General features: G+C 44.1%; 1 long non-coding RNA gene and 1 gene segment (V, D, J or C); one reads left to right on the top strand and one right to left on the bottom strand.

Annotated features, from left to right (window-relative positions):
* LOC105726735 (T cell receptor alpha chain constant-like) overlaps window positions 1-17,578 on the top strand; it is a 334,902-nt gene that overhangs the window by 160,867 nt on the left and 156,457 nt on the right.
* The window catches only part of LOC105726892 (uncharacterized), a 105,303-nt gene continuing 89,504 nt past the window's right edge, over window positions 1,780-17,578 (bottom strand). Inside the window, exons 3-5 of the long non-coding RNA XR_010342030.1 lie at window positions 4,743-4,795; window positions 4,240-4,376; window positions 1,780-4,060 (exon numbers count right to left, since the gene is read on the bottom strand). This is a non-coding gene — a long non-coding RNA (uncharacterized LOC105726892). The remainder of the gene's footprint in view (window positions 4,061-4,239; window positions 4,377-4,742; window positions 4,796-17,578) is intronic.

The raw sequence follows: 17,578 nt of genomic DNA, 5'->3' as shown, positions 1-17,578 counted from the left end.
ATTTACAAGAAAAAAACAAGCCCATTCAAAAGTGGGCAAAGGACATGAAGAGACACTTTACAAAAGAAGACATATATGAGGCCAACAAGCATATGAAAAAAATGCTCATCATCACTGGTCATTAGAGAAATGCAAATCAAAACTACATTGAGATACCACCCCATGCCAGTTAGAATGGTGATCATTAAAAAATCTGGAGACAACAGATGCTGGAGAGGATGTGGAGAAATAGGAACACTTTTACACTGTTGGTGGGAGTGTAAATTAGTTCAACCATTGTGGAAGACAGTGTGGCAATTCCTCAAGGACCTAGACATAGAAATTCCTTTTGACCCAGCAATCCCATTACTGGGTATATATCCAAAGGATTATAAATCATTCTACTATAAGGACACATGCACACGAATGTTCATTGCAGCACTGTTTACAATAGCAAAGATGTGGAACCAACCCAAATGCCCATCAATGATAGACTGGACAGGGAAAATGTGGCACATATACATCATGGAATACTATGCAGCCATCAAAAACGATGAGTTCATGTCCTTTGTAGGGACATGGATGAACCTGGAAACCATCATTCTCAGCAAACTGACACAAGAACAGAAAAATCAAACACCACATGTTCTCACTTATAGGTAGGTGTTGAACAATGAGAACACATGGACACAGGGAGAGGAGCATCACACACTGGGGTCTGTAGAGGGGAAATAGGGGAGGGACAGTGGGGGGTGGGGAGTTGGGGAGAGATAGCATGGGGAGAAATGCCAGATATAGGTGGTGAGGAGGAAGGCAGCACATCACGCTGCCATGTGTGCACCTATGCAACAATCTTGCATGTTCTTCACATGTATCCCAAAACCTAAAATGCAATAAAAAAAAGAGAAAAATAAAATAAAATAAAAATCAATACCAACTTAGTAGAAAAAAAAAATTAAATTAAAAATGTAGGTGAGCTGTATAACAGTCAAATGTTAATATGCTTAATATATTAAAAGTGTATTGGCCAGGTGTGGTGGCTCACAGCTATAATCCCAGCACTTTGGGAGGCCAAGGCAGGCAGATCATGAGGTCAGGAGTTCGAGACCAGTCTGGCCAACATAGTGAAACCCCATCTCTACTAAAAACACAAAAAATTATCCGGGAGTGGTGTTGTGTGCCTGTAATCCCAGCTACTCAGGAAACTGAGGCAGGAGAATCACTTGAGCCCCGGAGGTGGAGGTTGCAGTGAGCCGAGATCGTGCCACTGCACTCTAGCCCCAGTGACAGTGCAAGACACTGTTTCAAAAAAAATTACATTTATTACTGCTCTGATTGCAAACTGATACAGTATAACAGTAGATTATTTGGTATTTGGTATCAGGAGCTTTTAAAATGGTCATCCTCTTGACTCAGTAGTTGGAAATCTATCGTTAAAAGGGTCTTCTGAGCAGATTCTATATAAGTAAAATGTTTATTAAATACTTTTCATACTTTCACGTAACTTGAAATAACCTAACTATCCAACATTAGAGAAATAGTTAAGCAAATTAAGCAACATCTACCCAGTAGAATACTATGCCACCATTAAAAATCAGATTTTGAAGAGTTCTAAATTACACGAGGAAAAATATCTTACTCTAATATAAATGGAATAAAGTTAACAGAAAATTGAATATACAATATGGCCTCAACAATATAAGAAAATATACTTAAGACCAAAGACTAAAAGGAAATATACCAAAATGATATCATTATTGTCTCTGGGTAGTGAGGTTATAGATTATTTCCTTTTTCCTCTTCTTTTTATAATTAGATGTAAACCACAATTTCTTCTTCAATGAGAACATATTTTTATAATTAGAAAAAATGATCTAATAAAAGTATCTTTTAACTACAAGGTTATGTGCCCTGAAAACATTCCTAGTTTCCCTTAAAGTCATTTGGCTAATGTAAGTAAATTTGTCTAAATCTCTCTAGAACACATATTCATATGCTCTACCCTAGGAGTAAGGAGTTCCTAAAATCTACTCCCTACTATGTAAAATAAAAGTACCTTTAATTTTTTTCTGAATTTGTTTCAGACTTCAGGTAGAGTTCTTGATTATTTTTGTTCACCAACACAAACTACAAACGTAATCTGTTTGACAAACCATTTTTATTCAAAAGTGCAATAATGCCTTGTTTCTAAATCCTTCCAGAGGACCTAGTGAAAGAAAATGCCTAACATTGGGGAACAGAAGGAGCAGCCTAACTCAACCACAGAATTGTAAATTATATTTAGCCACTGTCCTCAAAAAAATTCAAGTGGATTCAGTAATCCTGAATACCTGTTACACCAAGCATTTCTACTATAATAGGTCACAAGGATTAAAATGAGTTGAGTTCAAAGGCGAGCATGACATATAGCTATAGCAATTAATCTTGGGTTCCTTCTCCCTTAAAAATGGCCAATAAAACAAAAGAAATGCTGTATCAATAAATTCAGAATAAAATGGAATAATTGCAAATATTTCTATAATTTGTACCAGCGTATCTGGTACAAATCTACCAGTAGGTAAACTCTTCAGAGCCCCTAGAAATGGACAAGGAGAAGATGTGGCAAAGATGCTCTTTAGGGGAATAAAGTCATCCTAAAAACTGAAGTTATTTTCTGCTCTACCAACCAAGGAATCACTTGCTGGGAAAGCCCCAGTAAGAAGTAGAGTGAGAAGAGGACAGAATTGAAGGGCCCCAGATTTGCATTTTAATCATAACCCTTCATAGTTAATTAGGAGATTTGAGCACTCTCTGGATCTCAGTCTACCACCCATAAAATGATGGGTGGACTGAAAGATTTCTAAGTTTTCCAGTTCTGACATTGCATGGAGCTATAAGGAGCTCCATCCTGGTTGGCTCCTGGAGCCACCTGGAGACTTTGGTTTCAGGGAACCAAGGAGTCTCAGTGCTGAATGAGGATATAGTTCCTCAGTGTTGAATTTTAGAAACTATGCAAGCACTTTGGGTCTTTAAAAAAAATTAGTTGGTCCCTGGGCTGTCTCTTATAACTTTAATATTTACACTATGACAAAGTGAAAGTGCTCATTAGTGCTCGAGCCAAAGTAATACCATTCTCTTTATTCATTCCAAAGAGCTTATTTTACATGATCAAGAAAGCACTGGAGAGATAGAGACCCATGGGATATTTGCCTAGCCTAAGTGAGTCTCAGATGGAAATAAATATGAAAAGCGTTTCACATGGGACCTGTGAGAAATTGGTTCTTACATCTGGCCTTCAAAGGGCCAGGCCACAAATAAGTGACCTTTGACATGCCCCTTCTCTAGCCTGGTGCTGCCCAGAGTTCCCAGGGGTGTCCAGTCAACTCATTCTCCTGAGGCAGGATCCTCAGAGAGAATCTGGAGTAATGGCGGCTGGTGGTAAGAGGCTGCCAAAGAATAGTGGAACAAAGATCTCTTCTTCCAAGTTTCTATTTCCTCCGAATAGCTCAAATACCTCAAGAGTCCAAGTTCCCCTAAAGATTGCATTTTTCTTAGCTGCAGTCTCTCTAGTTGTGATGAGTGTCTCAAAAAGGAAATCCTCTCCTCCTGAGTTTATGATAGTTTATGACCTGCCACTTCATTTCCAGCAATGCATCCCGGTTCCCTTTGCAATCCACACAGGACACTTTCTCTTTCAGTTGCCTGGTGAGAGCTCTTGCCTCTCCAGATTAGCTGTGATCTTACTGCAGAGGGGGGAGCATACTTAGCCACAGGGTCCAGGAGAACTACTGTCACTGAAAAGAGCACCTTCCTGTATTTGAGGGCTCTTCATCTCTTCTGGTACACCCAGGGAAAAACCCAGCAGAGTCTACCCATAGTCTTTGAGGATTAATTCTGTAAGAACTTCTTACACTGAAGGGACTCCTCCTCCAGGGGATGATTCTGCTCTGTACTTCTGAGCTCTGAGGCAATCACATCAACATTGCAGGGGCCTGCAGCAGAAGAGGAACATCACCCACCGGAGACCAGGGGCAAGATGTTCCTCTGCAGTGCCAGGAAATGGCCAGAGGCACAGTTCTGCTCCTCCAATTTGTGGTTTTCTCTAACATCAAACACAGAATGTGATTTGCATTTGAAATTTTACAGAATTCCTCATTTTAGGTCAAGACTGGCCTTACCCATAGGGTAGTGACTTATGTGATAGGATTTCACACACACACACACACACACACACACACACACACAAATATTATCCATAAAAAAAATTATATTCCCACCAACCTGCTGTGGCATTCATCAGTGACCCTTTGAAGTTCAGCCATTGAAGGTGCAGGTTAAAATGCAAATTTGTTTCTTGGAGAGGTAGCACATAGAGCTATTATCAACTGTTAATGTTCCAGTATTGCTGGAATATCAGACTAAGAAGTTTGGGTTGAAAATCAACATATCAATAAATGAAGACTGGCTTTATATATTGCATACTTAATTTATGAAAATGGTAACATTAAAAGGTGGCACCGAAATGTAAATAGAATCAAGATCACTTTGGATAAATTAATGCATGACACATCTTTGATATGTTATTAATGGAAATGAGTTTGGGGGATATAATTTAGCCTTTGAGATTAGTGTCAACAAAGAAAGGTATCTCCTCTGGTGCCCATGGCAAAAGCAGAACATTAGTACGATTCACCGTAGATCAGGCTCAGTCTGTAATTCAGTGTACGTGGTTTATATGACAGAGAACAAGAAGACCTGGTTTTGACTCTATCTCTACAACTTACAAGATGCATGAACCTGCTCAAGTCACATAAGCAATGAGCCTCAGGTTCTTCATCTACAAAATTGGGATGTAGAAAAGAAGAGTAAATGTAAAATTCCTGTTCAGCAATTGTCTATTAAAGAATCTCTCCTTCCTGCCTCTCTCTATTCACATCCACTGGGGAAAGGAGTAAGCTGGTGATGCCAGCGAAGGACCTTGGCATTCCTAGACCTAATTCTGAACCACTGACGGCTCTGAATTTGGAACAGGAGTGCTACTCCCACTGCTAATTCTTTGTTCACCTGTCTCCTGGTGTTTGCTCACAATGGCAACTTCATGGGAAGGAAAAATTAACTTTTTGGCCTTCTTGTACTAGCCTGTATGTCTGTCTACCTTTCATACAAGAACCAGCTTGTTGATTCAGACCGGAAGCTTCAAGAGGGAAGTTTCTTTCCATTTAATGCACTGAGGATGGTGCTCAACAGAGAACCACACTCAAATGGGGGCTAAATATCACATCAATATCGTGGTTACAAAAGAAACACCTCCGTCTCTCACCAAATCACTAAATCCCATATTCTATAAAAACAAAATTGAACTGCAAACATCACCACCACGGCAAGAGGATTTAGGCACACTGACCAACTGATTACATTCTATTTGTCATCCAGAGTGATCCTGGAGGCCTTCAGAGCCTGGAGGAAACCTCTCTGTCACTCTACCCATATCTTTACACAGGGAAAATCAAATTAGGCTGAGTATCTGCAGTGGCTTCCAGAAGTAAACTGATTGCAGAAGGGCAGCCTGCTGCCTGAAGGGAAGAGGAAGGGGTGGGCCACCTGGGAGGGACCTCTGCTTTCTCAGCACCTGGGGTTGGTTTCCAGATGGTCACACAGTTTAACCCTTTCCTGTTATAGTCAAGGAAATGGAGGCCCGGAAAGGTTAACAGTCTTGCCCAAGATCCAGAGTCGGGGTTGAGAATTGCTTATGCGAGACTCAGACCCAAAGCAGATGACCACATTTTCAAATTCAGTGAAAACTGGAAAAGCCATGTGGCCCACCCAGCCTGGAAAACTCCTATGTATTATTATCAATACATAGTAAACCAATCAAAGTTTGACAAGTTTACTCAAAAACCAATCAGAAGGCCTCTCCCACATGCAAAATCCCACCCTAATAGAGCACTCACTGACCATCAGACTGTCTTAACTTTCGCTATCCTTTCAAATCCCTTTGAGCCTGTGCCAGAAGTGACGGTGCCTGGCATGCTCTCTGCAATCCGTTCTGATCAGTTCTCTGGGGGTTTACACCTGTCCTCTGGCCACTTGTCCGCTGCACTTCCTGCATTTGCTTGTTTCACTCTGGCCCCAGCTTTACCTGAGGGGTACTTGGCCTGTGCCTTGAGTTCCAGGGCCTCTGCTTACTTCACAAATATTAACATCAATTCTTTCAGCTTGTTCCAAAGCCAACAGAGCCTGTCATCAGCAGGCAAGCCCCACCACTTGTTATATAGCTGAGCCCGAGGAGCCTGTGGGTCCCAGCCAACTTTATCACCTCCCTCTTCTGAGAGGCAGAAATCCCCAACATCTCACGGTCCCCTGTGAGTGTGGGGATTCCCACACCAGGAAGTACCTGCTTCACCAGGAAGTACCTGCTTCAGAAAAGCCCATGAGAAACCCGCCCAGAGCTAGCAGGGCCCACCCTCCCATTGTGGGAAAGCAAAGGGCAGAAGGGGTCCGGCTGGAGGACACTCTTGCCACTGGTCTTCCTAACTCAGGTCCAGCCTGTCGGTGGATAAAGCACAGTGGTGGGTTGGGGTATCTGGCTCTCCCTTGCCCTCCTCATCAGAGGTTTGGTGCTCCCTGGGAGCAAGATTCAGCTGAGGAATGTCTGGGATGCTGGCTGATTCTGGCCCTAAGGACACTGGGATTAACAGCGGGCTGCTAAAGATGTGACAGTGACTGGGCTGTTCCCTTCACATGACCCTGCCAGGCAAGCCCTAGCCAACTCCCAGCACCTGCTGAAAATTGAAGCTGACCACTGGAGTGATTGGATTCGTGACATGTGGTGGGGGCCTGGGGAATGGGGCTCCTGGGTCATGGACACAGCTGAGGAATCTCCTACCTCCCAACATTGCTTGACCCTTTCACAAAGACAGTGGTAGGTAGAGAAGGAAAGAGAATTGGCCTATTCCTTCCTTTTGGCTGTATATGGTCATAGAAATTGCCAGAACTTTATATCTAGATTCAAGGGATCTCTCTTTCACACAAATAGCTCTAAAACCTTGGGAAAGTTACTTAACCTCCTGGGTTCTCTTTGTTCATGAAATGGAAATGTAATACATACCTTGGTTGGCTGTGAAAGTTATGTAAGTCAGTGTTGTTGGGAAGTTGAAGGCACACAGTAGATGTGCAAGGAAAATTAAATTCCATTCCCCAGTTCCTAGCTGGCAAGTTGGGGGCTAAACTCCTTTAAGCTCAGAGGAGACATGATGAGGGATAAAGGGAGAAGTGGGAAGCTCAGGGGCTGTGGTTTCCACTAATCTACATTAAACTCCAAGTGACAACATCTTCACAATCCCATGAAATCGAGCAGAATTTCTCTCCTTTCTTGTGACATTTCCAGAAATGAAGAGAGAGGGAATAAAGACATGGAGACTCTGATCTTTGGCTTCACTTTGGTTCCAAGACCCGGAGCCAATGGTGTGTGGAGGGTGGTCTGTTTGTCCAGGAAGTGTGAAAAGACCAAGGTGACCCAGCCCAAATCTGGGACACAGCTACGCCAACATGCAGCTGGATCTTGTGTCTCAGCACCCACAGAAATGTATAAATCATAGGATACCAACTGTGCCCTGGCAGCCTCTGTCTCCAGAATATAAATGCCCAACAACTGGACTGGCAAAGAAACAAGGCCCTGGGCAATGCCTACTACAGACCCTTATTTCTTGTGGTTTGCTAAGAAAAACAAAAAGTAGGCCCAGGCGAGAGGAGGGGGAAAACCAGGAGAGTCTAAAGTTCTTCTGACTGAAAGAAAAGACCACATGAGAGAGAAAGAAAGGGATGAGTTAAGTAGTAAAATGTTGTGAGTTTATTTATAATTCAACTAAACAAATTATCTTCCTACACAAACATTCTAAGGATTACGTGAAAAATACAATAATTTTTTGAGCTCTTTCTGATCAAATGCTTTGCTGTTAAAGGTTATATTCCTGGGGAGTTGATATTGAAGCTTCTTGTTTCTTGTCAGTAAACACAAGGAGAGGCCAACCCTCTGTAAATTTAAATTACATAAAACCTTTCCCCCAACTGCCTGGTCTCTTAACAGCCCCTTTTCACTGAACTCTCTGGTTATGGAATGTAAGTATCTTTATCACAGTAGCACAGGCTTTTGAAAATTTGACATAATAGAATTTCTTCCTCATAAGTCATATCAAACACCATTGCAAACTAGTGTTTTTTTGCTTTTAACCAAGACCAAAGCAGAGGGTCTTTTATTTGTTTGTTTCTGTTTAGATTACTTCCACATGATCAATAAAATATTCTCTCTGACCATCATCCCTGCTGACTAGAAATGTCAGGAACCTTCACTTACCCTCACCTCCAGAGGTAAAGGTATGAACGGATTGTGAAAAAAAAAAAAAAAAAAAAACCACAGCAGAACATTGGGGGCAGCAGAGAGAAAGTCGGAGGACCCTGTGAGCAGGTAATCTAAAAGCAGCAAAGAATCAACAGGCAACTAACAAATGAAGTGCCTGAAGATGGACACAACAATTTTTAGGGATTTGGGCTTGTCTCTGTTCTGTGAAGCTCCAACTCAGTGGCAACCTGGTGTGAAAATCTAGGAAATATTTTTTGATTTATCTCTGTAACTCCAGGTCTGGCATGGAATAGGTTTCTTGAATGAATAAATGAATGAACATGTCAATCAACGAATGAACAGTAATATTGAGAAGGGGAAGAAAACTATTACAGGTCAAAGAATGGGGTCCCGGAAGATTCCCCTTGTCTCCCATTGCCTTCTGACTCAGGGAGACGACAGCTGGAGCAGAGTACCTAGAGTCTGAGGACTTAAGAGGCCACACATCTTAGAGAGCGTTTCACCATCAACTGCAATTCTTTAGGCAGTTTGAATTATAATATTTACTTCCATGATACATTCTCCAGCTGTTGTAACTGCTAGTGACCCTTCTCTGAATCCCTACTTCGTATGTTAGATATTTTTTCATTTGGAGAATTACTATGGCGTTGACTGTTAGGCTTCCTTTTTACTTCCCTCTCTAATAATAAAATCCTCAAGGGTTGAGACTGTCATACTCTTGTTTTTGTGTTTACTTCACTGCATATCCTAGAGCTGAGAACATATGGAAGAATGAATCAATTAATAAAATTAATGAACACATGCTGAGGTTTAAAGAGAAGAATATTAACTGCTTGGTTTAATGACAAAAAGCAACATCACTCTGTGTGTCTAGCTCCCAGCCCAGAGGTGCTGGCTCCATCGTCTCATGTGAGGGGCCCACAGCGATGCACAGGCACCTGCAGCCCGTACCTAAACCCTGCAGCTGGCACAGCCCTCTCTGCTCTTCATTCACTGTTCTCACGAGTTGTAATGACAAGTTCAGTCCCCCATGTCACACTGTATCTTCCATCCTGGGGAGTGTTTCACAGCTATCCCAAGCCCCACGCTGACGAATTAAGACTAAAAACATACTCCGATGCCAGCACAGACCACGGAGCAAGTGTCAGACAAGATCAGCCTCAGAAGCGTGAGTCCTGAATTGCGATGGAAGTGAGCTTCCCCTTACAAGGACTTTGTGTGGAGATACGCTGGTGAGCTGCTGGAAAAAGCCCATGGAATGGCCCTTCATCTGGGTGCCTTTTCCATCCCAACCTCTGGGGATTCCTCAAGAATCGGGGAGGTTTCAGCACGGGGTTTGGGACTCTGCCTCAAGATCACAGGATTCACCTTGGCCTCTGGAAAGAACTGCCCAGTATACCAGGTTTTTATGAGTTACTTTTAGAGTCGGGAATGCGGGCAGATTTGTGAAAAAGTCAACAAAGGATATCTCTCCACCAGGGAGAAGGCTCTCGAGCCCCAGAAGGCAATCTCAGGGTAGGTGGATGTCACGGGATGGGAACCAACTCTCAATTGCCACGAGGAATCTGAGAAGATCCAAGATTATGGTTTTTATGTAACCGTCTTACTCCTGTTTCACAGGGACCAAAACTTCAGCTCCGTTATGAAATCAACAAACGCAGAAAAGAGACAAGCGGCCACTAGATGGCAGCAGATGGTAAGAAACGTGAGTTTGCAGGCGGGCTGGGCAGAGTTAGGCTGGAAACCCCTCCATTTTGCTTTACATCTTTAATGAGATATGTGAAGAAAATTAGTCCCTTACATGCCAGACACAGATGCCACAGCATATGGAGAGATGCCGCACAGCAATATTTCTCTGGTTATTAAACAGGAGGCACCTAACCAGTCATTCACTGCATCATCATGCAGACTTATCCTTTAGATCTCTGGATACTGTTGTTGACAAGGTAATAACAGAATAAAGCGGTTAAGAAGACTGATGTCGGGACGTGGGCCCCTGGGCTCATGGGACTTCGCCATGCCAGGGGATGGGGCGCGTTGCCAGAAAACGAGGAGCAGCCTCTGGGGCCACTTTTCCTGGGCCGGGGGACACTGTGTGGCTTCTGCTGCCAGGCTCAGCCCCAGCAGGTGTCTGCTGCTTTCTGGTGCCCCTGGCAGTCCTTGGGGGCTCATTTATTTAGAAGCCCCATTACCACGAGACAATTCTGTGGTCTGACCTTTCACCACAAACCCCAAAAGGGAAAGGGAGCTCTGGGCATTTTAAAGAGCAAACCACACTTGCTTCTCCAACAAAATTGCAGAGAAACAGCATAACTAAAGTGTATTCAAATGCACATAGATAGGAAAACACTTTCCATGCAGCCCCAAACAAAAGGAAGGGGCCCTGCCCTGCTGACTGTAGAAATAGCCTCACTTGGAAGACAAACTTTCCTAGGAGAGTATCCCCAGGTCCAGAGCAGGCAGAGATTGCTACTTTATGACTATATTCTACCCACTTCCCCACTCCTCACACGTTTCCCCAACCCCACCACTCTGTCTGACCATTCCTTTATTTAATTATTCCACAATGCCAAACCCAGGGGCTTCGTAAGGCCTTTGTGGTAGCTGAGGAACAGAGAACAGATTATTCAGTCCAAGCAACCAGTACCCCTCTCAGGCTCAACAAGAAACTGTTCTCTTATTAACCTGAAATCTCAAAACTCCCAGGATTTCTCAGAGTCACTGATGAAGCCCCCTAACAGTCCTGAAATGAAAGTAAATAAAACAGCCATTTTTCATACAGAGAAACAGGTGCAAAACTGAAATCAGCTGCAGCTCTCCTGGTCCCCATCGCTTTCCCATAGAGTCGACCCTCTGAAGCATCTTCCAGTGAAAAAGTCGAGGCAAGATTCACCCTACCAGTATCTCTCTCCCCCTCTTAGAAAATTGCTTCCTGTGCTAGAAATGCTCACTTGTCTGTGTGACTTTAGACAACTCACTTAACCTCTCTGTGCCTCACTTATCATCTGTAATTCGAGGGACTAGAACCGGATGATGACTAAGGCCCATTCCAGCTCTGCAGTCTTGTGGCTAATTTCCCAGTCCTTTGCCAGTCCTCAAGGAGAGTCGTATGGGGCACTTTTTCCAACAATAGTCAAACTCAACAGGAGCAAGCAGAATTTCCTCCTCCAATTGAGAAGACAAGGGGTGGTGTTTGGAGTCTTGTCGACGTTCTTTGTCCTCGGAGCCAGGCAAACAGGGAGGCTTCAGATGTTACTGGTACTAACAGCAGGGCCTGAAGGTGGCCACACTCTTGTTGAAGGACCATGCAGAGCTGTCCCCATGGGCAGTGGAGGTGCATAGCCAAGACTGGGGGATGCTTTAATAACTACTTCTCAATACGAAGGCCTATTTTATTCTGTACAGGGGTGTGGGGCCAATCCAGGTCTCCCAGGAGGAATCTACTCTCACCCATAATGGGAGATTGGTTCAGCTCAGCTTCTCTCACAAAGGGCTGAATACGGCATGCGGCAGTACAGGCAGCTCCCTGCAGCTCCATGTGAAAATGACTCACAGCAGTTTATGAATATCAAACCTCCTTTGATGTGTTCCCAGACGTGAAGAACAGCCACGGGGGGAGGAGATGGACTCTGGTTGCTGGCTCTGTGGGGTGGTGCACAGAGGGCCTGGGCACATCTGGTACCATCCTGAAGCTCCAGGAGAAATCCAGGCTGGGTAATTACCTAGGACTTCGTAGGATAACAGGGCTTCCTTTCATCTCTCTCTCCCTCCCTCTCACTCTCTTTCTGTCTCCAGCTACAAGGGAATTAGATTCTCCAAGAAATTACAACCTGTTTCTGTACCTTCACCTTTCCTGAGGAGATAACAATTCACATCCCTGAATGAAAGTTGTTTTATTGAGCACAAAATGAATGCACCCCCTCACTCAGCATCTGTGCCAATTGCCTTAAAGCCACAGACCTGGCCCCTGTCAGCCAAGTAAAAGGATTTTCCTCTGTCATGGCCATTTCCAGACTCTCAGCCTTTCAAGTGGCCACATGGCACCTTGTCCCCCTAACAGGCTCTCAATGATGATTGAATACAAAGGCTCCAAGTCTCCCTTGTGTTGGCGGCTCCCGAGACTGGGTCGATCACAATCGCCCACAGCAGAAGACAGCCGTGCCGACAGTCAGATGAGCATCAGGCCACACGGCAGAAGGGGAGGGTCAGCCACGGCCCCTTCATGCCCATTTCAACAGAAAGCTTATTTATATGCAAGGGGTGTTCCCTTCCCAGACAGGGTTCAAGAGCACACTGGTTCCTGGAAACTTGGGTGAAGTCCTCGTGGTTATAGAAGGGAGTGGCAAAGGGCATGTAGAAAGAGAATCAGTTCCCTCTCCATGCCTGCACATTTCATTTTCTCAAATGAAGCTGATTTTATTTTGCAGTTAAGTTGGACTTTGACTGAAAAGCCCTATACACCCAGAGATCTGCACATACCCACACATGGAAATAACATAAACAGCTCCTCTTTACTGAGCAGTGACCATGCATCAGGCACAATGCCTGGGGCTTCACATGCATCATCTCTAATCCTCATGGATGTTCTGGGTGTGGGAGGGAGGGCAGCTATTGTTATCCCTGTTTTACGGATGAGGAACCTAAGGTCAGAAAGGCTAAGAAACTTTCTTAAGATTGAACGACAGTAGAAGAGCTAAAATTCTAGATGGTTGGATTCCAAAGCGTCATCTCTTAACCACTGTACTATGGGGCAATATGCTTATTAGCAAGTGTTTACTCTGTTGGAGGCACTGGGGTTATGAGGTAGTACTGGAAAGACAGTTACTAACTTCACAAAGCTTCATTTTAACTGCACACCCATGCACACAGAGCTATACACCCATGCACACAGAGCTATACACCCATGCACACAGAGCTATACACCCATGCACACAGAGCTATACACCCATGCACACAGAGCTATACACCCATGCACACAGAGCTACACACCCATGCACACAGAGCTATACACCCATGCACACAGACCTACACACCCATGCACACAGACCTACACACCCATGCACACAGAGCTACACACCCATGCACACAGACCTACACACCCATGCACACAGAGCTACACACCCATGCACACAGACCTACACACCCATGCACACAGAGCTACACACCCATGCACACAGAGCTATACACCCATGCACACAGAGCTACACACCCATGCACACAGAGCTACACACCCATGCACACAGAGCTATACACCCATGCACACAGAGCTATACACCCATGCACACAGACCTACACACCCATGCACACAGAGCTACACACCCATGCACACAGACCTACACACCCATGCACACAGACCTACACACCCATGCACACAGAGCTACACACCCATGCACACAGACCTACACACCCATGCACACAGAGCTACACACCCATGCACACAGACCTACACACCCATGCACACAGAGCTACACACCCATGCACACAGAGCTATACACCCATGCACACAGACCTACACACCCATGCACACAGAGCTACACACCCATGCACACAGAGCTATACACCCATGCACACAGACCTACACACCCATGCACACAGAGCTACACACCCATGCACACAGAGCTATACACCCATGCACACAGAGCTACACACCCATGCACACAGAGCTATACACCCATGCACACAGAGTTACACACCCATGCACACAGAGCTATACACCCATGCACACAGAGCTACACACCCATGCACACAGAGCTACACACCCATGCACACAGACCTACACACACATGCACACAGAGCTACATACCATGCACACAGAGCTACACACACATGCACACAGAGCTACACACCCATGCACACAGACCTACACACACATGCACACAGAGCTACACACACATGCACAGAGCTACTGTAACTGTGGTGTCTCCCAAGAGTGCTGTCACTAAGGTATCCAGGGTCCATCCTTCCTCGATATCCTACTCTCATTCCTCCTGCCCTTGAACCACCATTTGAATTGTGCATCGGGTAAAGACTAAGGTCTTCTACAGAAAGGTCGCAGCTGCTTGAAATTTACAGACAATTATGTGAGCAATTCAACCTTTTCTACATTATGCTATAGTTATCCAGCTCCTGAGCTAGCCATCGGGTAATTTTGTTTTGTTTTTTAACTTGGCCAAGAACTTTCTCTGACTAATTTCTCTATCTTTTCGGAGGAGCAGGGTAGGAGAGCAACAGGGGCAAGGACAGAGAGGACTTCAAGCTTGATAAAGATTCAGTAAGTCAAGTCATAGGTCAACTCGAAGAAATAAAGCAGGGAGGATTCAGGGTGGAGGGGGGTGAAGCTCCATTGCTTCCATGACCCAATAAGATAAGTGGTGATACAGCTGATGGACACTGTGTGCAAAGGTCAAACAAAAGGAAAGAAGCAGACATTGTGCTAGTTGCAGATTTTGCCAGGAGCAGACTGGCTGCCAACGCTGCTTCAGCCTTGACTCACAGAGATCCATGATCTGGGAGACAAGACAGTGTCCTTCTGTGCTGAACATCTTCCGTGAAATTGACCCAATTGGAAGAACTCCCTGAGGTTAAGAAAAACCTTCCCTCCAAGGCTGAGTTATTGAACCACCTATATGTAAGACAGGAGACTGAAACTATTTAAGTCCCAGGAAAAATGCAGACTTAACCTTCTTATGACCTAGACCTCTTTTCAAATCTAATGAAAAAAGTTTGCTATACATAAAAGTTTGCCTCCAATTTTATTTCAGGAGATTTGTGCTCCTTCCTGGACTGCCCCTGAATCTGGAAGTAGTAATTCTAGATCAAAGTCTCCCTAGAACCTTAAAAAAGGTGGACTGAGAAGATTGGATGTACAGCTCTAGGTAAGCATTCCTCCACTGCCACCACCACGCTTTCTAATCCCCAGGGGAGCCTGGTCATCTTGCCAGACAATTACTATTTCTCCTGACAAAACCCAAGTTTTAGGAAGCTAACGGGGGTCTTTGTTTGTGATTCTCTCTACGCCTATTTCTCAAGGTGCCCCCTCATGAATGAATCTTAATCCTCACTTTCACTTCTCAACTCTGGCTCCCAATTTCCGTTTTCCCACCCCTCATCTTGGGGAGCCATCCCGGAACCCCTTCATTAATCCGCAGACATCCATCTCAAGACTTCATGCTAAGAATTCAACAGTCCCCACTTTCTTGCATTTGACCACTGGAGGGCAATGCTGGACTGGCCAAAGCACTCTAGGTGTTCCGCTCCATCTTTGTCTCAACCTTGCCTGTCATTTCAGGATGCAGCCTCTGGTTGGAAGCCAAAACCAAGGACCAGTAGAGCACCCGTAGGCTAGCAGACAGCCAGGCCTGTTACAGCAGCTCCCCGACACGGGATCATAGGAATAAAAGGAAGTTCATGGAAAAGCGCATCTGTTTCCATGGATGACACAATCCCCTGGGAAAGAGTCTGAGAGGCGTGCTTGCCTAATTGTATTATTAACCAGAAACAACCTGTCTCTCTGACTAGGGGATGCAGAGTCCTACCTGTCTTCACTCTCTCAGGTATCAGCCCCTGGAGGGTAATGTCTTAGTAAGGTCTGCATTCCTCTGGTAAGCACAGTGCTTGGCAACAAATATTTGTTGGATGAATAAATGGATGAATGTGTGTATGGATACATAGGTATAAATTGGAACTGGCCATTTTCAGATTTGTTGCTATTTTCTAGCTCTTGCGACACCTAAAATTTAAATAATTAATCTGTTGCTGAGCATTCTTAGTCTTAAAGATAGCTAAGGATGGTCACGTGGCTAATTAAACCAGTGGTTGTCATTGTACAAATGTTATTTCAAGTACTACTTCAAAAGTTTCAGGTCTGTTATTTTTAGAAAGTCCTTCATTATGTCATCTGTGTCCTCAGACCTCACCAGCCTATGGATTACAAAATACTGACACTATTTCATTAATATTCAATTTACAAGAACCTGCAAGCTCATCATGTAGAATATCGTTATGTCCTCAAGTGATTTGTGGGAATTTCATATGCCACAGTGGGTCTCCATGGGGCCCGACAGTTCCATGGAGCCAGTGCTCTTCCTCAGGCCACTTTTCATCATCTCGTGAGACTTTTCTCCAGGCAGCTTTTCCCCCTACCTCCACCCCAATGGATCCCATGTCAGCGTGGACACGGTCTACTCTCTTAATCATTCAAAGCACTGCTAAATGTTTGAAGAAGAAATAAGAGCACAGTTTGAGACTCAAATCCCAACTTGAGACTCTTTCTACCTCCAAGCAGGCTTACACATAGCAAAGACCAGCTCAAGGCACCCAGTAAAAATCTGCAGGCATCTCCATATCTCCAAGTGCAGAGAGCAGAGGATGTCTTTTCTTCTCAGACCAAGGCTAGCTCTTTTCCTGCCCTGGGATGATCGACAGGGAAAAAAAAACATTTCCTCCAAGGAAGCACTTCACCTGCCTCTCCACCTTCTCAGATGGGGCCCAACCTTCATGACCCCGACAAAGCAAACCTGGTGCTCAGCTGTCTTATGAGATCTTATAATACTATGTGTGAGACATCAACAGCCCTAACTAAATTCAGATTTGGGAAAAATAGTCCCCTCATTCTAACTAAAAAGACACCATTTAATTTTTCTAACAGAACACTTACTATTTCGATGCACAACATCTGTTTTCAGTTTAATGATAACTTCATAATCTCGAATACAATGAGTGAATCATTATTTGAAATGAGAATAACCTCATTCTCAACCTTACTTTAGTTTTCGCAACAAAAGAAGAGTGCTCAAAGTTCATCTAGGGTCTTTACCTACAGAAACTTGATGCTGTCAGCAATCTTCAAGGAGCAGCTCTGCCAAAGGAAAAAGAAAGAAAAAAGGAAATCCTGCTTTTATAAAAAATCCCTATTATAAAAATTTCTAACAAGTCTCTCCCTACAGTTCAAACCTAAGTCCCCAGAGTACATGGTCCTCATCCTTCTCATAAAAATGCCATTGAAAAAAAAGATGTCATTTGATACCTTTCCTGAGAGCAGAGATTGAAAAAAAAATCATTCTAAAATAACATTTTTCTATCACTGTCCAATGGGAGGTGAGTTGATCATGTGTTAAGCATGTCCCATACTATGCTCTTGCTCAAGATGCCTTCGGTGTGAGTAAGGGATGGGTTTCTAGGGTAAAATCTCTGTTCTATACCTGCAAAAAACAATGTACAGAAATTTCCATAACAGAGGAGACTGACAGTCAATACATAGGA

Source organism: Aotus nancymaae, unplaced genomic scaffold (genome assembly GCF_030222135.1).
Source record: "Aotus nancymaae isolate 86718 unplaced genomic scaffold, 86718_ANA_hifiasm-v0.15.2.pri h1tg000011l, whole genome shotgun sequence".
In the NCBI taxonomy this organism is placed as follows: domain Eukaryota; kingdom Metazoa; phylum Chordata; class Mammalia; order Primates; family Aotidae; genus Aotus; species Aotus nancymaae.
The sequence above is the reverse complement of the archived record's forward strand: the minus strand, read 5'-3'. Positions and strand labels throughout refer to the sequence as shown.